The 27903-nt window shown below is 41.0% G+C and overlaps 1 protein-coding gene across 4 annotated transcripts in view; it reads right to left on the bottom strand.

The window, feature by feature from the left end:
* The window catches only part of PRICKLE1 (prickle planar cell polarity protein 1), a 108778-nt gene extending 81173 nt beyond the window's left edge, over window positions 1-27605 (bottom strand). For 3 of the 4 annotated variants that reach the window (XM_032420973.1, XM_032420975.1, XM_032420981.1), the window contains exon 1: window positions 27368-27605. The gene's annotated coding sequence lies outside the window, so the exon portion shown is untranslated. Of the gene's footprint in view, window positions 1-23795; window positions 25165-27367 lie in introns of those variants that run through there. The other variant, XM_032420977.1, reaches the window with a different exon arrangement.
* Between the last annotated feature and the right edge of the window lie 298 nt (window positions 27606-27903).

The following is a 27903-nucleotide window of genomic DNA, read 5'->3' as shown; positions in this document are numbered from 1 at the left end:
GGACAGGCAGCTTACAGATGGCCACCACTGTTCCCAAGGTAGGGTAGGCATAGAAAAGAATGCATGTGCATGTGATTCTGGAAAATATATCCTTTAATCTTGGCAGGTCAAAAGCACCATCTTCATGTAAAAAACACATGTGCTATTGGCAGTTCTGATAACCAGTAATAATATTGCTAACTCATATTAATAATATCAAAACTATTAATAGAATCCTATCCCCCAAAAGAACAAAAATGTCTTACAGGATTTGTGATGTCTGCAATGCTATAAATCTCTGAAGACAGGTTATATCCTTCCCACTTCCCTGAGGCATTTGTCACATTGCCAGACAAGATTAGAACGAGATAAGCCTCAGAAACTTTTTGAAGATATTAGAAAGATCATGTTAGGGAAGTGGCTTAGGGGTTATACTTTATCAAACCAACATCCTTCAAATGCCTACCACTGATAATAAACTGTCATCTTGCTAGAGAAAGGTGGTGGACCCTGAGCCAACAATGGGACTATATATTTAGTAATAACCTTTATTCTGTTTTCCTTTTGTGTGTGTTTGTGAGGGAAAGACCCATTTAAAAAAATTACAGCACAATAGAAAAGTCTCGGGCAGACAAAGGCATTTTTCATGAACAAGGTCCTTTCTCACCACTCCCGGTCACTTCTCTGACCTTCTTTCTTCTACTGGTCTTTCCCGTTACCCCCACCCAAGTTTTTCCAGAGTAGTTTTTCTACTCCATTCAACTTACAGATTCTGTAACACTCAGTCATAGAGTAGCTTCCTGATGGCATCTACCTTCTGTGATGTATGTTTTCAAATGTGTTATCTTCTGTAGAAGGGTCACTTAACTCTATTCTGTCCAAGAATTAATGAGCTCATTGGGTTTAAATTTAAAAGTCTTATTTTTTAGAAGCCCCCAAATAGTTTCCAATGGCAGGCTAACACCCATGTTATAAATCCTCCCTAGAGGCTTTATCATGGCGTAAAATGAAATTGATCTTATTTTCCATCTCAGAGGTTTGTTTTTAATGATAAGGACTCACTGTTTATGTACAGTAACTATGAAAAGTCATCTCTAAGAACGGCCAGGATATATTGCTAATTCAGAATCACTCTGGGAATTTGTCACGGTCACTGAATTACTATCTGTAGCTGCCACAAGGCAAAAAGGTGAAAATGTAATGTCTCACCCATTTTCAAATCAATCAAAAGGCCAAGAGATCTCATTTGTTGTACTGGAAAATTCAAGTCTATATGCTGTCATGGTAATATCACAAAGGGAAAGATTAGAAAGAGGGAGGGAAATCTCACTAGGGATTATGTAAAAGACAGTGGAATTTGAGGATGTAAAAAAAAACCATTTTTTTGAATTTTATTTTTAAATATTTTATTTTTTTAAGTATTCTCTATACCCAATGTGGGGCTCGAACTCACAACCCCAAGATCAAGAGCCACATGCTCCATCAACTGGGCCAAAAAGGCACCCCAGGGATGTAAAATATATTGATAATCTTTTTTTTTTTTTTTAAGGTTTTATTTATTTATTTGAGAGAGAGAGAATGAGAGAGAGCACATGAGAGGGGGGAGGGTCAGAGGGAGAAGCAGACTCCCTGCCGAGCAGGGAGCCCGATGCGGGACTCGATCCAGGGACTCCAGGATCATGACCTGAGCCGAAGGCAGTCGCTTAACCAACTGAGCCACCCAGGCACCCTTGATAACCTTTTTTACAAGGCAGACTGAAATATTATTTACATAGTAGCACTAAAGAAAGTTAAGAGAAGTTGCTAACGTACTTGAAATCGGCTTGATACAGTACTAACATCAGGGAGCCGTGAAATAAAGAACCTCTGGAAAAGATCTTAAAAATAGATAAGAAAAAATGAGAACTGGCCACGAAAGAAATGAGAAATGAATAAATGAACGAATAAATGTAAGAAAAACCCAAGATGTAAAGGTTCGATAACAAAGAGACAAGGAGAAAGGCAAGGCAAAAGACCTGCAGGCAGATACACAGAGAGAAAATCGAAATATCAACTGCATAATGTGGAGAAGCAATGTGAACGTCCTCATAAGTGGCTTCGATACCCTACGTTGCAGAAGGAAAAGAGAAAAAAATGCTTCCTGGAAAGGTGGAAGAAACTTTACTACCAAGACAGTTGGAGATTATTGCTCAGAAATGCTGTATCGCCAACAAAGAAAGAGCTCACATTGAAATTTTAGCAGATTTAATTAAAAATTTTGAATTGCAATCAGGACAATTTCTTGGTTCTGGAAGATAAAGAGCTAAGTTACTGCCACAAATGGAAACTTGCCAAGTTCCAGCAGGATGAGTAAGAATACAGACTGCTTTTTTTTAAAACTACATAAATATTGGAGCTTTTAAAAGCCCAGTAATTTCTTTTTTGGTATTTCTTTGCAAAACTTAATTACAGACCCCCCCCCCCCAAATCGATTGTTTGATAAATAGAATATAGATAGGGAGAACACATAATTTATCATGCAAACCAGGACACTTTTAGAATGCAATTAATTATTATGTTGGGAAAATGGGCATAACCCAGAATGTATAGGTACCCTAAATAATGGAGCAATTTCTTAAGTGAAATAACATCAAAGAAATTGGACTCATCATGCCAACCTTCTCCCACTATGAAATATGTCCCTTTTCAAAGCACCACTGAAATCTTTCTTGAGGTCATACTTTTAAATCTAGGAATACCAATATTTCCCAAATTTCACTGAAGTATTCAAAGAAATATGTTTTGGGGCGTAGAACAAGAAATATCCTCAGAAGGATTAGTTGTAAGAGGCTTTAAATTTTGGGGTGGGGGTCAATTTCAGAAACATTCGGATTCCAAAGTCCTACTGGAATGTAAACAAAAGCAAAAGGATACATTTACTGTAATGTATCCAGATGTAGAGCTCAATGGCACCTGTAATAAAGCACAATAATTCAATTATTGCAAAAGGGATTAACTTAAATTTAATTTGCATTTATTTAAATACATTTTATTTGGGGCAAGAACACTAGCTCTAGCAAATGAAAGTGAACAAAGAATCCAAAAAGGAGTTAACATAGGTATCAGGATGTTTAAAAATATTCACAAACATCTGCGTCAGTACAGTCAAGGGCAAATACAAATGTTAATATCTTTTTTTTTTTTTTTTAAAGATTTTATTTATTTATTTGACAGAGAGAGACATAGTGAGAGCAGGAACACAAGCAGGGGGAGTGGGAGAGGGAGAAGCAGGCTTCCCGCGGAGCAGGCAGCCCGATGTGGGGCTCGATCCCAGGACCCTGGGATCATGACCTGAGCCGAAGGCAGACGCTTAACGACTGAGCCACCCAGGCGCCCTACAAATGTTAATATCTTAATTGGGGTTCCCAGATTCCCTGAAATCTGAGTTGCCCGTGGCTATCACCAGTCTTCTGGGAACCGCAGCTCCAGCTGTGGTAAGAGAACATTTGGCCAGCACTCCAGGACTATGGGTAATGTCTGAGGGATGGCCATCAACAATGAAAGTTTTTGTTTTGTTTTGTTTTTAAAGATTTTAGTTATTTGACAGAGACAGAGAGAGTACAAGCAGAGAGAGGGGCAGGCAGGGGCAGAGGGAGAAGCAGGCTCCCCACTGAGCGAGGAGCCCAAAGTGGTACTCAAACCCAGGACCCCGGGATCATGACCTGAGCCGAAGACGCTTAACCGACTGAGCTACCCAGGCGCCCAACAATGAAAGTTTTCAAATGGGTTCCTCCAAACTCATCAGCCAGACAAGCTGAAGAGAGGGGAGAGCAGTGGGTCGAAGGAAAGGTTTAGGGTCACCTTAAGAATGAAAGACTTCAGGAAATACTTCTATCTAGAAGGGGAGGGTATGTTTTGGGGCGTAGAACAAGGACATGGTAAGCAACTATCCGCCCTCAACCACTTCGTTATCCCAAAGTGGTGCTTTTTCAAAGGTCCTAAAGACTATGCTGAACAGACACTACAGAAAGCAGCATGGAATATACAATGGGACGGGACGATGGGATCAAAGGGGCAGAGAGGAGGTAACCAAAAGGAAGCCTTTGTTAGGGGTTCACTGCCCCCAGCAACCAAAGCAGCCAATCCTCTGGGCCTGGCCAATCCTGCAGTTTTATGCATTTGTTGTGTGCATTTGTTTGCATCTGCTTTTTTTTTTGCCAAGTGCTTTTCACTCATACCCAGTTTCTCTAGCTTTTGTTTTTTGTTTTTTTTAAACCAGGGCTGACCTCAGGACCCAGAGGCTGGTCAGGGGAGAGTGCTAGAGAAGGACTGAGCTATAGGACTCAGGAATGAGCTACAACTATGCTCTGGGTAGCTTTTTTCCAAGTCTCAGGCTTTGAAGGCTGATTCTATGACTGTGTTCACCAAAAATGGGCAGAATAATTGGGGGAAGGGAAGGAAAAAAATGTAGCTCTCCTCTGGAAAGAGAAAACTAAAGCCAGATATGGGGACCCTCTACCCCAGCCCCTGTTACTGGATGGTTAAAAGCAAGGGCGAGCCCGGGGGAGATGGGGGAAAGGGTGCGTGAGGGCCAGGCCACGGAGGGCTCAGAGGGCAAGCATACTTTGAACAAAGCATGGCATAATTAGATTTTCATTTTAGATAGATCACTCTTACAGTGTGAAGGGGGCAAGCCTGGAGGCCAGAAGCCTGGGCGGTGGATTAGTGAACTAAGACAAAAGATAGAACCCTGGAGAGCAGAGGACGGCTGGTCCCAGAAATGTCCAGGTAGCAAATGAGACGGGACTTGGAGCTGAAAGAATGTGAAAGACACAAGCAGTCTGGGTAACTCCCAGGTTTCTAGTTTGATTAACTAGGTGGTTTTGAGGCTATTAACCTAGAAGGACAGACACAGACGGTGGAGAGGATTTGAGGATGGACAATGGCAAACAGAGCGGCCAGAGGAGGAGGAGGCTCTGAGACAGCAGATGTCTCAGCGAGACTACTCTAAGCGTTGATCTCGAGCCCCCAGGACCGAGAGTATGGACCTGTGTAAGATGACCTGGAGCCTAGTCTGGTGCTTAACATCTATGAACTGTGTGTGAGGCTCTCAAACATTTGGGATTTGCTTCTTTATCAAATTACATAGCTAACCCACAGCTTGTTACCAGGAGTAAATGAGAATGTGTGTAAAAGCAGTCTTCAACTCTGAAGTTTTCTTTAGATTTAAGAACTTCCCTCTCCGTTTCTGTCTCTCCATTTAGCCAACAATTTTGTATTGTTTTCAGCCAGGCACCAAAACGTAAAGAGATAGACAGTGCCTCTCACTGGGGTTGATAGAGTCTCTGAAACTTGGTTTTTCACTTGAAAAACATTTATTCACTTATCAAGTAAAAAAAGTTTTGAGCCCTAGTATAGGCTTGATTTTAAAAACAGACACATGAGTAATGCACAATTGTTTAAGGACTTTAAATTTCAGGATGCAGAACATAAAATACAAAGAGATGAATTATGTGTTCAGCACTGCCACGGAGAACTGAGGCTGAGCGGACTGGATGGGTTCACGCGCCATCTCTTGCCAAAGGGTTAGCTAATCTCCATACTAGTCCAGTTCTGTATATGAGGGGCAAAGAGATTATCAACACTATTTAAATATTACTTTAAAAATCTTTTTATTTTATTTAAATTCAATTAACAAATAATGCGTTATTAGTTTCAGAGGTAGAGGTCAGTGATTTATCAGTTGCACGTAACACCTGGTGCTCATAATTTGCAATGGAAATAACCGGCCTCATAGGGGATCAACATACCTTAACAAAATGTTCAGTAGATTTAGATCTTGCTAAAGCCTTTTACATTTAGTATATAGAGATCATCAATCCAAATGACGTATTACACACTAAAAATGCTCCTGATGGACACAATCAATTGACAGACAAATATGTATGAATACATGTTCTCTGCCAGGAATTCTATTAAGGGTAGGATACACTCTTCAACAGTCTCCAATGTCCCCCAAAAGTCTACACTGACCCCTTCTGAATGAAGCTATCCTTTTTGAGCTTTCGTTATAAAAACTACTGGGGTACAATGTGGTATAGAAATTTTCAGTCTTGCCAGACTGTTTCTGGGTTATTTCCCAAATGGAATTAAAATTTTGGTGTATGGTTATTAATTTAAAAGATATTTCAAGAGGCACCTGGGTGGCTGAGTCGGTTAAGCATCTGCCTTCGGCTCAGATCATGATCCCAGGGTCTTTGGATCGAGCCCCGCATCAGGCTCCCTGATCAGCGGGGAGTCTGCTTCTCCCACTCCCTCTCCTTGCCCCCTGCTCGTGCTCTCTCTCGCTCTCTCTCAAAATAAACAAAATCTTAAAAATAAATAAAAGATATTTTATTTTTTAAATCATACTTTCTCTATCTTATAATGGAACATTAATTCCCAGATGACATCAAGGTCCAAGACAGAAGGTCAGAAGTGTAATAGTTACCATCTTTAGGTGGGGAATGCCTTCCTTTATAAACATATATGTGCACACACATACACACAGATGAGAGCACAAAGAGAAATTCATTTTAACCCTTGCAAACCTTTATCTTCTCCATCCTTACAACCCATTATTTATAACTTCTGATAATATGTGATTTGTACATCTTTGGAATATAATAAATGTTCACTGTGGATGGAATCTGGTCCAGTAAGCATCCACCTGGAGATGGACCTAAAGAAAAATAAATTAAACATACAAATCATCCTTAAGAGCTGTATACAACCTGCTCCTACATACAGTATCATTCTTACTCTACTTTGGCATGAGAGGAACACTTCTTGCATTATTTTAAATGACAAAAATCCCACAGGTAACTACTAACGTACAACACGAAAAAGCACACAGAGGTGGCAAATATACCTGATGGAAAAAAACAAAGTGACACTAAGTATCCTCAAGAAGTTCACCTTAGATCAGGAAGGCAATTTTACTCTAGTGCGTGCATTTTCAGAACTCTGTCAAACTCCAGAAAAAATATATTTTTTGGTAGAAAAATAGTAAGCAGAAAGAAAAAATCCATAACTTCATCTTCCAGAGACCAACAAACACTAACAGATGAATATTCACTTTTCTCACCCAATGAGTGAGCACAGCCTCCTTTACTATTTTATCATCTGCCTCTTCCACTTAAATATATCCTATCTGTTCATACAACTTTACCTTTGTACCTTCATTTTTAACAGCTGCATAATTTTCTACCCTATGAACACATGATCATTTTGTCCCCTAGCTTTTAAAGTCTAAAAAAAGCTTTCTGACAGCGTTTTAAAATGTGAAGTTGAAACAGGCATTAATAACTCAGTCAATAAACCAGTTCAGCAAAGAGCCTTTAATATATCGTTTTTAATTTCAAAAGCAAAATTCTATAAGATGACATTAAACTTCATAATGCCTTTAGATTTGCAAGTTTTATACAGTAGAGTTCAAACCCAAGCTCATTTGAAAGAGAAGTAACTGCTTTCAGGTAATGTATTTACTTTAAGAAAGGACAGGTCATTTCAAGTTTAAGACTGCCATCTAGTGCCTCCTTTCTTCCTGTTGGATGTGGGAGGCTTTCAGTGTAAGGATATTCGACAGTTAACTTTCTGGACTGCTTAACTCGGGTTTTCAATAGCGGTAACCTTTTTCAGCCTATGCGTCATTCTATGGTACCAGCTGTGCCGATTAAGGAAATTGATGGTACTGCTCATCCATCTTAGAGGAAAAAGTGAGGCAGAGACTTGAAATTAAAAAGCAGTCATTTATCATCCTTTGCTGACCTATGCAATTAAACATGACCCCCCAACAAGACAAATTAACCCTTTGTGCTGATGTAATCCCTGGAACAGATGGATCAATAATGGGGACATATCACTCCACCAAGGTTCGTGTTTAAGACGAGCAGCATGGCATTGGAAATTCTGCTCTGGCTAGCACAGCTGAAAGACTCTATCATCAGCTGAGCAGCAGATTCTGAAATCAGAGTCCCGCAGAGACACCTGCTATAGACTAGATACTCACTGGGTGACCCAAGGCGTTCCTTTGTGAATCAACGTAGAATCAATGTCCCAGCAAGATGTTAGGTGGCACTGAGCTAATGGACAAGTAAATTAACAAGGGAGGCACAGCAAAGGAGGCTTCAGCCTTATGAGCTCATTAGCCTTGGAACAGTTCCAAGACACCTGGGTGGTTATGTCCACCTACCTGAATTACCATGGAAGTTTCAATTGGATACAGTTCCCTTCCATGAGTCATAAATTATTTAACTTTTACTATGCACTGTTAAACAATTGTCATGTTCCACGCTTAAGTGGCTGCCTTCCAAATGGGGTATGAAATGACTTTGTGATAAAATTCACAGGAGTCCTAACGTATGAAAGAAGCTGTACTACTTTTAGATAAAATTCCATCTGGCAGCTTAACTGATCAAGATATTTATTTGATTCCAACAAGTCACAGACTTATGATTAGGCAATTCTGAATGGCACTCCTATTTCTCTTCTAGAAGACACCTAGTTTATGCATAAGAAAAATGGAAGTTTAAGGGTTTTATATTCATTTCAGTGGATTTCCAAATCCAAATGTGCTTAACAGATAAAAAATTCCATGTTCAGTAGGTCTTGAAATTATATAAGCTTTAACATATATAGTCAAAAGAAAGAAAAAATATTTAGCTTATTTTAAAGTAGCTATTTTGTATATTTGGGAGGTTATTTTCACAAACATTTACATACTAATATCAACAATAACTCAGTTTAATTTAATATGCAGTCGTTTGTGTGAATTTAACCTTGACCCCAAAGGTTGTTTTAGCAAACACAAAATCTTTAATTTCCTAGCCTTTCTCATGCAAATCCCCTCACACAGCCTCTTAAATTCCACCTTCAACTGGCCATGAGGAAATGTAGAGAAAAATGTAGCCTATTTGATCCTGAAAGGAGGTAAACATAATGAACCGCTAAATTTACACGTGTTAATATCATAAAAGAAAAATACAAATATTTTGGGCTTTTCCATATTATAGAGTCAGTGTAAGTTTCAGAGTTAAAAAAAAAAAAAAAGACCAGCAAAAGAGATGTTATGAAGTGGTATTCTAAGAAAAAAATTACAGGCTATTTCCTCCAAGAGAATAAAGAAGCTACTAGAAAAAAGAAAATGTCCCTGTAGCTTATGCTATATAGTTGATTAAAAACAAATCCTTGAAACCAGCCTAGGGGAGGGTGAGTCATGCAGCACAAATCCAGGCTGTGTCCGAAGCTGGTGGAGAAAAGCAGGTGAACCTCCGGTCCCAGGCCTTGTGTTTGGAAACGAGCAGGGATTCTAATGGCTTTTCAGATCCAGCTCCCGGGATGGAAGCTTGTGTTTATGGTACAAGTATATGAATGCCTAACAGTCACTTGGGTGACCTGGGCCTTTGGGTTCTGATGGTGACACTGTTTCATGGAAGTCATACTCACCCTCACTGAGCATCAGAGGGCTCATTTGCTAATTGAGGCCAAACATCTTTTCTCCCTATTTCAGGTTTACCTGTATGAGTGCATTCCCCAGCCTGGCTCAGTTACATAATAAAGGATGTAGATCATGGGGTCATATCTTTGGTTCCCTCATCCCCTTTCCTTCCTTCCACCACCCCCTTTTCTTATGATACATAGGAATTATGTCTATTATTATGTTTTTTCAGTAAGTATTAGTTGAGGGACGCCTAGGTGGCTCAGTTGGTTAAGGGTCTGCCTTTGGCTCAGGTCATGATCCCGGGGTTCTGGGACCGAGTCCCACATCGGGCTCCTTGCTCAGTGGAAACCTGCTTTTCCCTCTGCCTGCCCTCCCCACTGCTTGTGCACTCTCTCTCTGACAAGTAAATAAAAATCTTTTAAAAAATAAGTATTAGATGAATGAATGAATGAATGAGATAAATTTTAAGTGTAAATAGTTTGGGTAGATTTTACATTACAATTAACTTTCAAAATATATAAGCATTTGCCAATTAAAAAGAATAATTGGGACACCTGGGTTGTGCAGTCAGTTGAGTGTCCGACTCTTGGTTTCGGCTCAGGTCATGATCTTGTGGTCCTGGAATGGAGCCCCGTGCTGGGCTCTGCTCTCAGTGGGTTGTCTGCTTGAATTTCTCTCTCCCTCTGCCCCTCCCCCCCCACAGTCGCATGCACACACTCTCTCTCTTTTTCTCTCTTTCAAATAAACAAAGCTTTAAAAAAGTATCTATAAACCAGATCATCTTCATCTATACTTTGGAACATTTAGACACAGAATCACTGTTTATGGGCTTTTATTTCTTGGAAAAATGTTAAACTATATCACTAACACTTGTTTTTCTTATTTTTAAAAGTAACACAGCACCAATTTTGGAAAAATTGAAAATGGGACAAAGAAAAAAATCATACCCGTTCCTAATCTGACCACTACTAACATTTTGCAAATACAAAATAAGTACCTAGAGTCAAGAGGACACCCATGCAGGGCATCACACCCAAAGCATCCAAGTTCCACAGACCCAGGGAGAGGGTCCTCCAGGGAGTCGCTGGGGCAGTGGAGGACTATTTCACCCTAAACAAAGTTAGTGGTATCTGATCACTAATCAGACAGTATTGAGTTACGCTGAGAAATATAATAGTTGAAAAAATAAGAATATTCTGTGGGGTAGTCAGCTTGAGAAATAAAAGTAATATCCAAGGGCTGCTCTATAATATTTGAGCAAAATGACTGAATTACTTTAATGGGTACTTTCATTAAGCCAGGACCACCAAAACGTACACATCAACCAAAAGCCAGGGATAAGCCCATTCGAGACACCTCTCCCCTGGGTTGTTATAGAATCACACCCAAGAGCTCCCACCCATTTTTTTTTTTTATCGATTCTATTTTGCCCACCTGCGATTCTTTTTTTTTTTAAATAAAGATTTTATTTATTTATTTGACAGAGAGAGAGATAGAGCAGGAACACAAGCAGGGGGAGTGGGAGCAGGGAGCCTGATGCGGGGCTTGATCCCAGGACCCTGGGGTCATGACCTGAGCCCAAGGCAGACACTTAATGACTGAGCCACCCAGGAGCCCCTGGCCCACCTGTGATTCTGATTATACCATCAGTTCTCCTTACTCAGGGCAGTTAAATTGTTGACTTCTACAAATAGGTGACTTAACAAACATTGCTCCCAAAGACTGGGAATCTATTTTATCCTAAAAAATAAGAAAGGCAAAACAAAGACAATGATCTTTAAAATTATCATGTGTCACAGGAGAGGCATGATCATGGAGATTCTCTAAGATAGCCTTCATTTGGGGAGCCTGGGTGGCTCCGCTGGTTAAGCAACTGACTCTTGATTTTGGCTCAGGTCATGATCTCAGGGTCATGAGATCAAGCCTCACAAACAGCTCTGTGCTTGCTGGGCACTGCTTGAGATTCTCTCTCTCTCCCTCTGTACCCCACTCTGCTTAAGTGTGCATGCTCTCTCTCTCCCCTGCCGGCAAAAAATTAAGATAGCCTTCACTTTATTCTTAAGTAGGTGCCACACCCCAATGTGGAGCCCAACATGGGGTTTCAACTCATGACCCTGAGATTAAGACCTGAGCTGAGATCCAGAGTGGGATGCTCAACTGACTGAGCCACGCACCTGGCTGGGGAAGAGACGGGGGTACTGGGAGTGTGCAGCTGAGTCGCCAGGTGAAATACATGATGCCCGGTTAAATGTGCATTTCAGATAAACCACCAATAATGGCTTTAGGGACATGCAATATTTGGGACACACTTATACTAAAAAGTATTCACTTGTTATCTGAAATTCAAATTAACTGGGCATCTCATGTGTTTTCTTAGTTTGATAAATCTGGCAGTCCTAGAACAACGAACCCTTTTTCTACCTCCCTACTTTTTAGGTTGGAGTTCCAGATAATCTTGTGTTTGGGAAAAGGGTTCACGTATCAAAAAAAAAAAAAAAAAGTTTGAAAACCACTTTGCTAGAGGAATCCGGGCAACTCTCTGAACTCCACTGTCTGTGGGTTTCCCATCAATAAAGTGGAGTGCGTCTGGTTGTTGTGAAAATTAATTAGAGCTTGTAAAGCCCTTTGAAATTGGCATGCTCAGCTGCATATGCTACAAAATATTTATCACACGCCAGACTGCCTGAAAACATACTGATTAACAATTAGATGGCAGAAATTCTAAAAGATGTTAAATCACCATTTTTATATCACCATATTGAAGAACCGCATATTGAAACACAGTGAAACCTTCCAACCTAAGATGTGAGTTTCTCTTTGAAAAACAAACATATATGATTTGCTTTTAAAAGTAGAGTATATTGTGATGGATTTTTTTTTCCAGCTGAATCATAGTGTTTAAAACAGGAGTTCAAGAAAACAATCAGGAAATGAAGAAAATAGTTCATCCCCTATGAGTCTATTGTCCGCTCTTTCTGCTTGGTAAGGTTTTTTTAAGCTTAAAAAAGTTCTTATGAAAACAAAACAGAGATACCAACACAATAACACACATCTGGAGGCCACTTGGTGCTCTTTTTTCCCCCCAACCATTAGCCTTCACGGAAAACTCTTACAGTTCTTAAAGCAAACGTCATAAAAGTATAACACTCATTATATAATGTTGTCTAAACACTCAAGGCTGAAATGGAAACCTGGCAGTGAAAATGAGGAGTAAATAAATGTAGATTGTACCAACATAACAATGAAAGGCACGATGTAAATACCTGGTAGACTGGCCAGGTAAATACACCTTACTCAGAAGCTGAAAATCCACCACGGGGAGAAAGACAGGGTCCCAATTAAAGTTGTCAAACTCCATCTCTTACTTCTGATTGAGATTTTATAAAGGTGGCACTGAGTGCATGACCAGGAGCGTAATTAATCTTAGGGCCACATATAAAGACTCACAATTCTCTGAGTATCATGGTTCTTGCCTTTGCCCCCACTTTTCTCTTGGCCCAGAATGAGTCATTCTCCAATTCGAACGGCGTGGCGCACTCCTTTTCAGTCATTAACATCCAGCTCAGCCATCTCCCCCTCTCTGAAGCCTTCCTTACATAATCTGCACAGGACCCGGGACTTCTGCCCTCGCCTCTGTGCTGCTGTTAATTCCAGGACATTTCGCTGTTCCTGCCTCCACCACCATGTTTCACAAGGAAGGGCTTCGATGCCTTCCTTCCCTACAAGGCCGCCAGCTCAGTAAGACAAGAACCGTTCCTATTTAAAGCCTGTACTTCCACAGCCTAGCCCAGTGCCCAGCCAACCACAGAGACCCACAGAGGTGTGCTGGGATGGAAAAGATGCCCCCACATTGAAATAAAAATGGGGAAGTTTAACGTGAAATGGTTAACATGTAGTTGTCAATGCCATTTCTCTTTACTTTCAGGGAACAGCAAAAAAAAGGCACAGAATATGCAAAAGAGCTTCCGTCACTTGGAAGCCAGTAAATGGTCAGGAAAAGAGGCAGAAGAGGAAAGGTTCCGTACATCCGCTTCAGGAGCCAGAAGAAGAGAAAACAGCGTGAACTGTTCCCAAGACATGTCTGCAAAAGTGTGCCCAGCTGTAACCGGGAGGGCCGACCTCCCAGCCAAGGGCAGGTGGGACTTTATTCCTGGCCCACCCTCTAAGAGGCTGCTGGGAAGGCCCACAAAGGTGTCATTAACCATGGAATGCCTTCCTGCAGTTCTTTCACACACTCATTACCAGCTGATAGCGTTTGATCTTGGAGTCATGGCTGAAGTGACCCAGATTCAAACTGGTGATTATTAATGTCACATTTATATAGATAGTCCTTCCTCTTAGAACAGCCCTTCATAGTCATTTATGCACCTGCCAGGAGATGTGCCACGGCTCATTGCTACGTTCATCCGGACAATTCATGAATTCCATCTTCTTAGATAGAATACAGATGCTATACTACTTCCCGGTGGGCCATTTGCAATTTCAGGCTCAGCCTAATTAGAATGTGAATGAGATCCAAGGCCCTAAGAATTTGTTTAAAAGTTACCGAGTTAATTAAACACAGTGCTATAAAAATGGAACACCCAGGCCAGTAGGTATGGTGACACACGCTAACACGTAGTGTTTAACACTGAAAGAGTTTCACCACTTGCTGCATATTTTCACCAGCTTTTATTTGGGGAGTGGGGAAGAAAAGAATATTATGGTTTCAAAAAATATTAGGAATGCAACTAAAATGGATGATAGGCTCTTTTTATTTTCCGGTAAACCCTCTCTAAACCTCCCTAAATTAATTCCAATTTGGTCAATGGACACACACATGTTAAAAAAGTTATAATCACAATGTGATCACATAAGTGAACATGCTACTTTGAGTTCTACTTTATAAGTTTTCCACATTTCCCGTGCATAAACACAGTGCTCACATTTCTAATTTTAGTGTGAACATAAGTATGCCATTGTTGTAACTATATTAGATTAGTAATTTGCTCTTAACATTACTATATTTTTTAAGTTCCTCACGTTAAACTATAATAAAACCTATTAAACCAGACTCTTGGTAAGGGAAGTGTATTTTCTCTCAGGTCTTTAAAATATAGCTATTGTTGAATTTTGAACTGGCCACACAGAATCATGAATAAGGAAACCATTTTTTAAAGTTTCACCTGGCTTATATGAATAATTCTGAGTTGACTGTTAAATAATTCTAGCCAGGAACTTAGGTAGGGAAAGTTAATGATAAAAAAATATTGGCTCCAATTTATTATCAATCTCCCTTGAAGTTGCAGCCTCCAAATCCAGTATTTTAGAATTAAGAAATTTTGAGCTTAAAAATTCATTAGGACCCTCCTTTTATAATTGAGGAAACTGAGGCACAGAGTGGATAAAAGTCCAGAAAATTAAGTGACTTATACAAGTCACATGCAAGTCAGTAGCAGGAGGGGCTATAATTATCTAACAGCATTTAATATAGAATGAACATATGGGCGCTTGGATGGCTCAGTTGGTTAAGCGACTGACTCTTAATTTGGGCTCAGGTCATGATCGCAGGGTCCTGAGATCAAGCCCCTCCCCCCCACTGGGCTCCATGCTGAGTGTGGAGCTTGCTTAAGATTCTCTCTCTCCCATGGGGCGCCTGGGTGGTGCAGTCCGTTAAGCTTTTGCCTTTGACTCAGGTCATGACCTCCAGGTTCTGGGATCAAGCCCCACATCAGGCTTCCTGCTCAGCAGGGAGTCTGCTTCTCTCTCTCTCTCTCTCTCTCTCTCTCCCTCCCTCCCCCTCTCCCTCTGCCCCTCACTCAAGCTGTCTCTAAAAAAAAAAGAATGAATATAAACAGCAATATTTACAAAACAATGAAACATCATCAGTTTTGTATGTCACAAGTGTTTGCTTACTTTCCCTCTTTCTTTTCTTTCTTTCTTTCTGAAAATTGAACTACAAACGTTCATTTATTTAGGAACTGCCAAGCCAAAGCTCCTTAGGAAGGTGCATCTTGAACTAACAAGCAGCTTCTTCAACAGTAAATTGGGAAAACCTTGGTTAAACCTTCACACAAAGATGCAGCCAAGGTAAATGAGATGAATTTGCAAGAGCTTTGTGTATGTTGGAGGTATCAGTCTTATTATTAGTAAAGACCCCCCCAGTTAAAACATGATAATTTCTGGACAAATAAGTGGGTTCAGCTCCTTAATAGGAAAGTTGACCCACTGCCCATTTAACCCTGGAAACTGAGACATTAAAATAATAATTTTAAGCAACTAGGTTTCCTAGTAAGCTAGTTGAAATCACTTAGAGGATTAGCTTTTCACCTCTGGAATTTAAGTCAGAGGATTTCTTGAGTGAAAGACGACCCATTACCCTTGTTTTAAAATACAAGGCAACACCGCAAGTTTGTCTGAAGATACTGCCTCTATTTTTGGCAAAAGTTACAAAGTAGTATGGATATATTATGAAGAGGGAAGTCACACAGCTTCCCTGCAGCCAATATTCAATCTTCTATTAATATGGCATCAGTCTGCTATTTGATTACATTTCATTGATCACTTTATGGGGGAGGGGAGGTGGGGTATTCTATCGGTCTTTTTCCTCATACTCTTATCATGTTCCTCTGGCTTTATTCAGATAAGGAAGGAAACAGCTCAGAAACTTTACTTCAGCTGCAAAAAGAAAACAAAAAACTCACAGACTTAACACACAGAAAAATCTTTGTTCTGAAAATTTTCACTCAGACAAAAACAGAATACTGGGTTCTATTTGTCTTTATTTTATATATAACATTAAAACAGTCCGCAAAACAAAAACAAAAACAAAACGGTCCACAAATGCCTATCCTGTAAAACAAGGGTGGCTATTTGCTAACTTTAAGAATGAGAATATGAGCATAAAGCTAACTTGCTCAGCAATACATACTCTTAGATTGGGGAGGGAGTGTCCCAAATTGAAGCACAGCTAGCTCCCTGTATTTTTGCAGTCATTCATTCTGCAGGAATTTATTAAGCACCCTCTATGTGCCTCTAAGACTGAGGATAAGGCAGTAGACAGCATAGATTTCTTCATGGGACAGACAGCTATAATAAGTAAGTATCTGATAGTGGTTAAGTGCTATGGAGAAAAGTGAGGCAGGATGAGGGGGTCTCAGAAGTGCTGGGTGATGGCTGGGGCAGGCAAGAGTGCTGCTATTTTATATAGGGTGGTTAGGGAAGGCCTCCCTGATATCAGATGACTTTTGAGCTGAGACCTGAAATGATGCAAAGAGCTGTGATCCCACCTGGAAAAACCTACACTTGTCCTTTTATGTTAGCTTGTCAAGTCTAGTCAAACAAGGAGATTAGCTGTGAAATGACAGGAAAGTGAAACCTACAAATAATAAAGCTTTATACAATACTTTGAACCAGCTCTCAATTTATCTCCAATGATCCTTAAACCCTGTTTAGCTACAGCTTAATCTTTTTCCTGACTAAAATGCCTCACAGTATCTCTTCACTTAATGACTAAGAGAGAGAGTTTTCCAGTTACATTGTGCAAACAACCCAAGTAGATAATGCAGGTACAAATTTCCACTCTGAGGTCCTGATTATTTGAATTGGCAGTGGGTATACAGTAGGAAAAAATGAGCTGAGGGTAGCTGATTTTGCTACTGCTCATGCCTATACAGTGAAAGTTCAAAGGAAACTGGACAGTTATCCAGGTTTTAGAATGGTGAGTTTTTAAAGTCCCCCTTTTAATTAAAAATAAAACGAAGGAACAACCCCACCCATAAGAAGGGCAACATGTAACAACAAAAAAATCAAGTAAGCTAGGTAAATATAAATTTCTTATTTTTTTATGCTATATAGAAATAGTAGTGATATTGACTGATTTAAGTTTTTTTAATTTACTCTATGTTCTACAGTAATGGTAATAATGGCTAATGATAGGAAATAATCCAAACTTTCAAAGACCGAAGAAGAAAAAGCAAAGAAACAAAATGGACAATAAACTCTTTTGATCAACTTTTATAAAACTATGCAACCAAGAATTTATTATCAATTTTTATTATTTATTATCAATTATTCTTATTTTATTATCAATGCTTGATAATAAAACTTTCAGATGCATCACAGTTATTTGAGAAAAACTGAGAGTGTGCTTATATTTTATTGAGACTCTAATTTATCTTATCTAGAACAAAAAATATATATACATTTTGAATATGAACCTCTGTATAGTATGGATCTGGACAGTTTTAAAGCACTTCATATGTTATGAAATATATGATATGGAATCATGTTTGAAAAAGGATCAAAATAGCTATTGGCCATAAAAAACAGTTTGAATTAGCTAGCTTACTTCACTAGTCAAAAAAATGCAAATTAGCATTTCTGTTGTTGAAAAAGACAAAGGGCTTAATCAGACACACTTTATTAAGAAATCTGTCTTGATAAAAATGTATTTAAAATTTTTAACCTTTGTAATTAAAAATATTTAAAAATAAGACTTAAAATTGTAATGAAGTTGTAAATTTGTCAGATAAGCTCTGAAACGTTTATGGCGATAATGGTTGGGTTATATTTCTTAAACGGACCCACATTAAGATGATCACAGAAAACTGGACATTGATTCATTCATTCCACACATACAGGCACCAAAACGTAAGGCCACGCAGGAAAAACTATGTCTTTCATAAGATAAACTGTTTTCTAACAGAATGTTAATTACACTGTCAAATAATATGCTTTTTTTCCAATCTCCAGATACCTTTTCAGAAGTACCTCTGAATTTATTTTCGTTTATTTTTTCCCCCTTATTGTTTATTTATTGATTAAATTGTGTTTTGAATCTGGTATGGCTGACACACAATGTTACATTAGTTTCAGGTGTACAACTTAGTCACTTCAACCCCTCTACGTGTTATGCTGGGCTCCCCACCAGTGTAGCTGCCGTCTGTCACCATACAGTGCTATTACAATATCATTGACTATATTCCCTAGGCTGTGCCTTTTATTCTTGTGACTTACTCCTTCCAGAACAGGCAGTCTGTAATCTCCCACTCCCCTTCACCCATTTTTGCAATCATCAGTTTGTTCTCTCTATTTATTGGTCCGATTCTGCTTTTTGTTTGTTCATTCGTTTTTTTAGATTCCATATATGAGTAAAATCATATGGTATTTGTCTATCTCAGTCTGATTTATTTCGCTTAGCGTAATACCCTCTAGGTCCAATCATGTTTCATAAGTGGCACAATCTCATCCTTTTCTATGGTTCAGTAATAGTCCATTATTTATATTATGCATTATATATACATAAGCACACACACCACATCTTCCTTATCCATTCTTCTATCGATGGGCACTTAGATTGCTTCCATATCTTGGCTATTAGAAATAATGCTGCAATAAACACAGGAGTGCATACATACATCTTTTTGAATTTGTGTTTTTTTCGTTTTGTAAATAAATACCCAGTAGGGGAATTACTGGATCATATGGTCTATTTTTAATTTTTTTAGGACCCTCCTTCTGTTTTCCCCAGCAGCTATACCAACTTACACTCCCACCAAGAGTGCACAAACGTTCTTTTTCTCCACATCCTCACCAACACTTGCTATTTCTGTACTTCTGAATTTAAAGTATTGAAATCAGCTGTTAATCTGGACCAAAAAAAACACAATACACTATGGAGTATCCCCAAAGTCTGGAAACATAAGGAAAATAATGTATTTATTATGCTGTTTTCCAGATGAACAGTTATATCCATTGTTTTAAATTTGGAAAGGTATCCGAAAGGTTGACAAAAAGCATACTGAGCATATTATTTGAAAACATAATACTACATTTTCAAGAAGTCTTCTGACTTCTTGGGCTCTCTACATTTGTGTGTGCCAGGCACCATGTTAGGCATTGGGTACACAATGGTGAACAAACATGGTCCCTCCCTCACATCAATTACCATCTACTTACAAGAGCGGAACACAGATATTCCTGGAAGTGGGTTAGAATGATATCTATAAATTTTTGACAGCAACATTAGGAATAAACATAGAGGTGAAGGAAGGAGGGAGAAAGGAAAGAAGGAAGGAAAGTAGTTCAGCCTCATAGGATTAGAAACATAACATTTTAGAACCAGAAGGAAATCTTAGAGATCATCTAATTTAGTGGCTCTTAACCACAGCTGTGCATCAAATTACCGAAGAAGCTTTTTCAAGCTAAATGTGCAAGACCCTACCCAAAAGCCACTGCCTTAAAATCTCTGTGTATTTGTATTTTGAAAAAGCTCCATAGGTGTTTAGGATTCAAACCTTTGGTTAATATATACTGATCTAAACTAATTCCCTCACTTAAATATGAGGAAATTGAGGCCCAGAGAGGTTGAGAGGCTGACCCGAAATCACACAGCTATATTGCAGTCCCATTTTTCTAATTTTCAGAAAAAGACTGTAGAAAAACTGACTTTTTCTGCACTCTTATACCACATCACCACTGTCTACTCTTGAAGCTCTGCTCAAGAAGAAACAGGATAAACTGACCAACACTTGCTAAAAGTTACTGAACCAAAGTAAAAAGCCAGTGTCTATGGGCAACACAAACATACAATTAACAAAAAACCCATCATATACCATAGTAACCTCGTTGCTTCCTCCTTAAACAGCCAAGTCAAGCTAGTTTAAAACACTCTCAAATAAATATGATTATTCCTATCAGTTTCTCATTTCACCACTGCAATGAACCATAATTTTGGTTTTCATGGGTAAGGAGGGGGAGAAGAAGAGAGTGATTTTTTTCCTGGCTTATTCCTTAAAATTCAGAAGGTTAAAAAAAAAGGTTTCCAATACTTCAATATGAAGAAAGCCTGGTCTGCTTTTAACACGTTTGGCAGTACTTAAGGACATGTTTTTGGCTATTAGCCTGGCAAGCTGTTTAAGCTTATAGAAGGCCCACAAAGAGAACTTATATGATTAAGTTAGTTAAACACAAACATCTTCTCTGTATATTTTATCCCCTCCCTTCACATTCACAAAAACATAAAAGGCTAAAACGTTTTAGAACTAGGTGAGGGAAGCAAGTTATTTATCACTTCAGCTCCTTTCTCAAGGCTTGTGTAAATAAGAACTAAAGAACTCAATGAAATTATTCATATGATCCTTGCAATGAACAAAGCTAAGCATCAGAAAGCAGTTCAAAATTCCTCTGAAGCATATGTATTTTCTTACAAGAAACATCTGTGATTCTCTAATGTACTTCAGACCTAACTTTATCTCTTTCTAAAAATTATGTAACACGCATACACTTCAGGCACCAAACATACTTATTAATTACACAGTCACAGAAGAATTTAAAATGCCGTCTCTTTTTGACACACATTATAGCAAGTATTCCAACACTGGAGCACTAAGCAGTCTTCTCACATAAAATCTAACAGTTCCCTAAATTGTTTGGAAGTGATGTTTTAAAACAAAACAAAATGCCACACTATCTAGCTCTTTTTCAGATCCTAACTAAGGAACTTAGATTATTCAAGCATGTAAATAACATAGTTGGAAATATCAATTACAGTTAACAAGTCATGAGTGTCTCCAGAAGATTACCATATTATTTGCTTATCAGGGAGATAAAAGGGGGAAAAAAAAGAAGTGCAAATGCTTTTGGTGAAACTGTAAATGGTTTAAAGCAGTTTACTATTTTTAGACTGAAAGACTGGTGTGTATATATTTGTGTGTGTGCGCGTGTGTGCGCGTGTGCCCGTGTGCCCGTGTGCTCGCGCACCCAGAAGGCAGCATTTTAACTAGGGCAGAGGAGCTGGCCAATAGAGAAAAGGGTTTTAATAGCCCTTCTATTTCAACCATAGCTACTGTGGGCTTTGTCACTATAGCAATGGGCCTGGGTGGGGCATGTATCTGGCAGGCTCGGGTGCTCAGCTGGTAAAGCAACATAAACCTCATTTTACCTTGAGCTGAGCAAATTTTCTCTAAGCAGGTTTGCTTAATTGAAAGACAGCAAGGATAAAGGAGAAGTCTAAGCATCAGTTGGTGGGCACTTCTTCCCAGGACACTGCTATACTAAGGCTAGCCTCACACCTTCTCCTTCATTGGATCAAAGGCCTCCACTATCATTCACTGGTGGTAGTTACCTTGGATTTAGGCAGTAACCTAACCTCCTGGATCTCAATGATTCCTAGCAGCCTGGGTTAATTTCAGCTGTCTCTCCAGGGGCTACATGAAACATGGCATTTACAAATTTGGGTTATACAGCACTATTTATTACACTATGGAAGATTTCCAAAAATGCCAGAAGAGATGTTGGCATTCATGCAAGTCAACTACTGTTCAACCCAAAGAAGCACTATATTCTATAGGATGTTTTTTGCCAGGATTGAAAGAGCCTATGTGAAAACACCTTAATTAGGACCATCTTAGCACCTCAGTTACTGGATACCCTCTAGCTCTAGGTGTTATGTTTCAAATGGGCCAACAAACCAGCCTGGAAACAGAAACCCCCAGTCCTGTAACCAATCCCTTCACTCCAAGTCCTGAGAGTGTATATTTTCTTATTTTCAGATTTAATAAGTCAAGTATATCTGGTAGCTATTAAAAGATTTAAACCACTACCGTTTTTAAAAGGTTTCAGTGTTCAGAAATTTCAAGCCCACAGAGGGGGCCGATCTGGAGGGTTTGGTGGCTGCAGAATGGTGGATTATTTGCTGGTCTCCCCCCACCCCTTCAAGGAATATTCTTATTGATCTCTCTCTACCCTTTTAATGTGTTTTTAACACATGATCATGGGCTCATAAAAGTAAAATAGAAGAATCTGAAGAAAAGACAGTGTCCAGGGACCTAAAAAGATAATTATAATGATAGATTGCTAAAGAAGGAGGTGGGGGGGGGGGGACTTGAAAAAAAAACGTTAGCCACTTAATCAGATAACCTTTCCCCCTCTTATTCTTTGGATTGGGAAATCCAAACTACTATACGATGTTTCTTTAAAATTTCCTTTAATGAATAGTTCAGTTAGGCTTGCTCAAAGCCAAGGGCCATCCTAGAAAACCAGGGCCAATATTGTATCATGTGAAGTGGTGGCTACTTTATATCAGACTTCTTTTAAAGGCAACAAAAATGGGGGGGGGGGTAAAGGAGGTGGTTATAAAAAACTTCACAGGAAACCAAATAGCCTTCATTTAAATTAAAAGCAATCACAGCCTGATTCTTGGAACATGCTTCGAAATGCTTTTTGGCATGCAGCTGCTACATGCCGCCAATATTGTGTGTAATTGGAAACATTTCAAAAAGAATTGTTACCAAAGTCAAAGACCATAATTGCGAGCTGTGGGATCTGTGCCTCAGATAAAAGAAGGGCAGCTGAGTGAGAGCTCACTGCACTGAGGAGTCTACTTACCGGTCTGCATCTGACTGCAATATTTCCACTGTATTATTGACAAATCTTTTTTTCCAGAGACCCAATGAGAAGAGAAGGAAACAGAGAAGCATACACAAAGCAAAAGAGGGTGGGTGCTATAAATCAGCAATTGGGACAAAACTCTTAGGAGTATATGACTTCAATACTAGAACAACTGAAATAACACAGCCTTAACGTTTTTTTTTTTTTCTTCCTGAAGTGCAATCCACTAGAAATGAAAGGTGTCTCTCCCAAGAGTTTACCCCAAATCTACCAGTGAGAAAAACGCAACTGCAGTTTAACTGGTCAGTGGGATCACTTAGGACCAATCTTACGGGTGGGGGGAAAAAGTTAAGTAAAGGTAAATGAGAGCTGCTTGCTAGTTTACAGCTTTAAGTTTTAACATGTTTACACTGGCATCTGCTTTGCTGACATTTTTATTTGTATGTTAAATTTAAAATCTCTCTTTCTAGGGAAATGAAGGCGGAAAGCTCTAATCAGTTCAGGCTGGGCAATCATTCTTGTTCCTAGAGAGGTCCCTTCAAAAGTGACCAAAATGCACTTAGAGTTCAGTCTAAACAAGTGAACAAAACAGAGACATAAGAATTACTACATTTTCTTTGAGAGGTTTGATCCCCCCCCCGCCCCCGCCCTCAGTAACTGGACATAGTACCAGTGGACCACTGGCTCTGGACTGGTTCTTGGAAAAATCGTGTCATTCTGGCACACGGGAAAGGGACCTGATTATTCTGCCGTATCTCCACGCCAGAAGTGTCATGACATCAGCCTGCTCCAACCTGTAAAGCGTGTCTCTTCCCACCATCCCTGCTTCTGGAGAGAGGGGACCGAGGGCAGGCCAGGCTTAGCTGCGTCCCCCAAGCGGTCTGAGACCAGACCTCCACTGCTCCAAAGGTTCCTTCACCGGCACACGTGCAGTTAGCCCCCCGGACTTCAGTTCAGCACGGCCTATCCAACAGGGCGCCCTTACCGGTTACTGGGGCTGCTGAGGAGGTACACTTGTGTGTATCTGAGATGGGGAAGTCCAGAAGTGGTGGGGGGGGGGGAGTGCTGTTGTGGTTCCTGGTGCCATCTCTGTCCCTGGCATTCTGTTCTGGAGTGCTGGCTCCATATGCTGCCTGCGGTTTCGAGGAACTGCAACAATGCAGGACTTGGCACCCAGATTACTGTACTTTCTTCTCCCAACGTGTCTGCTCTCACACCAGCCTTCCAAAGATATTAGTGCACAATATGGAAATGCTTTATTCTGTGACCAGAAGAAAAAGCAGTAATGGTCCCTTAAAACACCAACCAACCAACGAAGAAATGCAATTCATTCACTTCCTAACTCCTCTTTATTAGGGAATAATTACACGTGGATTTAAGCAAATTGAATATTCTCACACTCCTAAGAGTTAAACAATTGATATTATTTAACATAAAATGAGAAAAAAGAGACCTATCTTTCCAAGAAGACAGAGCCTATCCTGGTCCAGTGGCATCTTTAACATTTTTATGCACAGATGAGAATCACTTTGCCTTTTTAAATTACTTCCTTTCTTTAAAAGGAAAAATTTCCTTTTATGAACTACTTTAACCAGGAAATTAACTGCTATCAACTAGAATACTGGTAATGATATTTTTTCCTGAAAATCATTTCCCCATAATATTGGAAAACACAAACTGTAGATATAGGCCATTAAAAGAGTTACTGAATTACTGGAAAATAATTTTTAAAGATTCTTATTTCATTTCATGAGTACTCTGAACAGTCACTCCTAATATTCAAACTCTTGTGTTTTGCTTTCAAGTAATTACAAAAGTTTCTAGAAAAATTATCTTACAATGTCACTTTTTAAAACAGATTTCAGCTTACTTTTAAAAAATCCTTCATTAGAGAAGCCTCAAATTTTAACTTTTTTTCTTTTCTTTTGTGTCTTTTCAGAGTCATCATAGGAGAGGATATTAGTAGAAACCATACTTTTATCCACATCTGACTCTAAATTTAATAGTTAGCTATTAACCCTATAAGGGTTTTTTTTTCTCCCCAGATGATATTAGATTTTATTTGCATGACCAAAGCTGACTCATTGCAATCCCCTTTATTATAGAGACAAATGGTGGTTCCATGGAACTTGATTATAAAAACATGATAAACTTTTTAAGTTTCATTGGTATTGCTAGCAGAACTGATTGAATCTGTCATTTTAGTAAAACATATCACTTTTCTTTTGAGAAAACCTGTAAACCCACAGGGTCACTCAGTGATAAATCGACAGTAAGAACCACATTAAGGATGGAAAAATTAATTTCCCAAACCTATTTGCTCACATCAACATGGCTACCCTCTGTGTACCACCCAGTTTTTCCCCCTTCCTTCCTCCCCCCTTCCTCCCCCCTTTCTCCCTCCGTCCCTCCTCTCCTCCCTCCTTCCCTCCTCTCCTCCCTCCTCTCCTCCCTCCCCTCTTTCTTCCCTTCCTCCCTTCCCTTCCCTCCCCCCTCCCTCCCTTCCTAGGTTTATTCACAAGAAAGAGTCATTATTGTTAGCCATGACTTATTAAAACAGATTTTTGAGTTCATCAGCAAGTGTGCTACCTCTTAACTGTGGGTAATGTCCATTTATTTCTAGAACCTTTAGTTTTAATATGTGGTGCACATGCATTGTTAACCTTTAAATCCTTTGTATAAACATTTCTGGTAGGGCTTGTAAAATATCTCCTTCTGTGTTTCCTGACTCGCCAGTTGATGGCATTTAGAAACCCTCTGGTACCAGCAGGTGCTGTATTTTGCTTTCTTCAGGCTCCAGCTGGGCTACAGTGACAGATTCCTGTCCCAGGCCAAACCCAGCCACCTAGGCTAGGACCACATTGGAGGCCAACTGAACCGGGCCCCACCAGACAGCAAGATAAATGGCTGCTGTCTAAGTTTAAAATCCCTTGGTGGGAGTAAATATTGTTCCAGAGGAAAAGGCTTGACAAATATTGCGTCATCCTTCCAGAGCTGTCTTGATTAAAGCAGAATCTTTGGATTAAGTTGGTGCTCAATTCAAAATGTATCTATCTTGCTGTCATGGGATTTTTTCCCCCTTCCTAGAGTCTGGAAACACATATTGTTGAGGACGGTCAAATAAGACTGCCGCCTCCCAAGGGGCTGCAGTCCACTCCTGATAATAGAAGGCGGCTGAATGCTGACACTTCACCGAGGAGAATGGAGACAGCAAAGGCTTAGTGGGAAAAGGCCAGTTGTCACCTAAGTGACAGGCAACAGCTGAGCTCACACATCTGGAGCCAGACCAGGGCAAACATTCAGCAACCCTTGCTGGTCTACACCTTGGGCCTGTCCGAAGGGACAGAGAGAAGTTCCCTTTCCTTCGAAAGCACATTAAAAAAATATCTGATGGTGAACCACATCAATTATGTAACCCGGCCGCTGCAGGCACAGGCTTCTGAAGTACTGATTAAAACGAAGAGGTACACACCACCGTGAGGCATGCTCACATACAATTTCGTTGAGTATAAACTGTCCTGCATAAAATCCGTCCTAAAAATCACAGACACATGCCTGCTCTTCATAGCACAAATGCATCTGAACTCCTCTGGAGAGGCACGATCTTTCGATCTTTACACGCTCTTTCCCTTCAGGCAGGTTCCCAGGGTGTGCTCTTCACCTTGTTCACGGCCCAGATCTGCCTCCCATACTCTTTCTAAAATCAGCAACCAAATATGTTTGGGTTGTGATTCGGAATCCTCCTTAGGCAAGCCGCAACTCAGTGCGATGCCAGCCATCCTCCCCCACCCCTACCTCATTCTTCAGCCTGCAGAAGACAATCTGTGGACAATTTTCCCAAAGTCCCCGAAAAAAATATGGCACTGCCGAGCGTCACTGGCGATGTCGTTTGTTTTTCTTGGAGGGCAATGAAAATTTAACAGCTTTCTGCTGCATCCTGAGTCCCGGTCTTGCTAATTATTAACATGCCCAGTTTCTCCAACTTTTTCTGCCTAAAGGGAAGAAGACGCTCCCATTCTCTTCCACATACGTGCTACATTCAGAAAACACCTTTGTCGGGGCGGGAGGGGGGCGGGGGAGCTGATGCACCCCTGCCAAAAAGCAATCGGCCCTTTCCGCAGAGCGTTAGGAGAGAATCAGCACCCTCCCTCCGGACGCCAGTAGGTGACAGGCGATCCTAAGCGGCGGACACATGCCAACGCACCCTCGCCTCCCTGCGCCCCTCATCGCCCCAACTCTGGGGCCACCGAACGGGTTTCCACGCAGGAGAGAATCAAGGCAAGAGTTGGTAGTGATGCAGCAAACAGGAGCCATGCGGGCAGCCTATCCAAAGCCCTCTTGGTGCTGCAGCCCAGTATCAGCTTTCAGTGTCTACACAGCCCACAACAAACCGAATCTGCCCTTCTCTCTTGGTTTCTGCTCTGCCGGCCCAGTCTGGGTGTCACAGGCCCCCCGCAGTGACACCCTAGATGCCCGGCCCTTCCCCTGCGGCGCTCGCCCCCCACTGCCGCGCCGCAGCCCCTCTGCAGAGCCGGCCGGAGCCGGGCTGCCACTCACCCCGCGCGAGGGAGAGAGAACTCGGCTGGACGGTCCTCCGCGCCGCGGCACTTCTGCGGAGCTGAGGTCCGCGGCGTCAGGGGTGGGCGAGGGCAGGCAGCAAGCGGAGCATCGAGAGCCCGGCAAGTCGCAGTGCCGGCCGCGGCGCCCCTCGGGGAAGTCAGCGCAGGCGGCGCGAGGCTCGCATGTTCCGGGGCGCGCTGTCGGGCGGCGGCGGCCGCGGGAGGCGGCGCTCACAGCGGGCTGCAGGCGGAGTGCGCTCCGACTCCCGAGCCCCGCGCCGCGGCGCCGCCGCGCACCCCGCCCTCGGCCTCCGGGGCCCGGCGGGAGCGAAAACGCGGAGCGCGGACGCCGCCGCGGGATCCAGGCCGCTCGGCGCGCGCGCCCACGCGCACCCCGGCTCGGCCCCGAAAGGAGAGGTCGCTGCCCGGCTCCGGGAGGGCGCGCGGGCGCGGGGCGCGGGGCGGCGAGGCAGAGCGTGCGGGCGGGCGGGCGGCGAGCTGGGCAGGACCGGCTGGGCGAGCAGCCGCCGGCGC

The sequence above is a fragment of the Phoca vitulina genome, unplaced genomic scaffold (assembly GCF_004348235.1).
Source record: "Phoca vitulina isolate PV1807 unplaced genomic scaffold, GSC_HSeal_1.0 scaffold23, whole genome shotgun sequence".
In the NCBI taxonomy this organism is placed as follows: Eukaryota; Metazoa; Chordata; class Mammalia; order Carnivora; family Phocidae; genus Phoca; species Phoca vitulina.
This window is presented reverse-complemented; position numbering and strand designations above follow the sequence as displayed.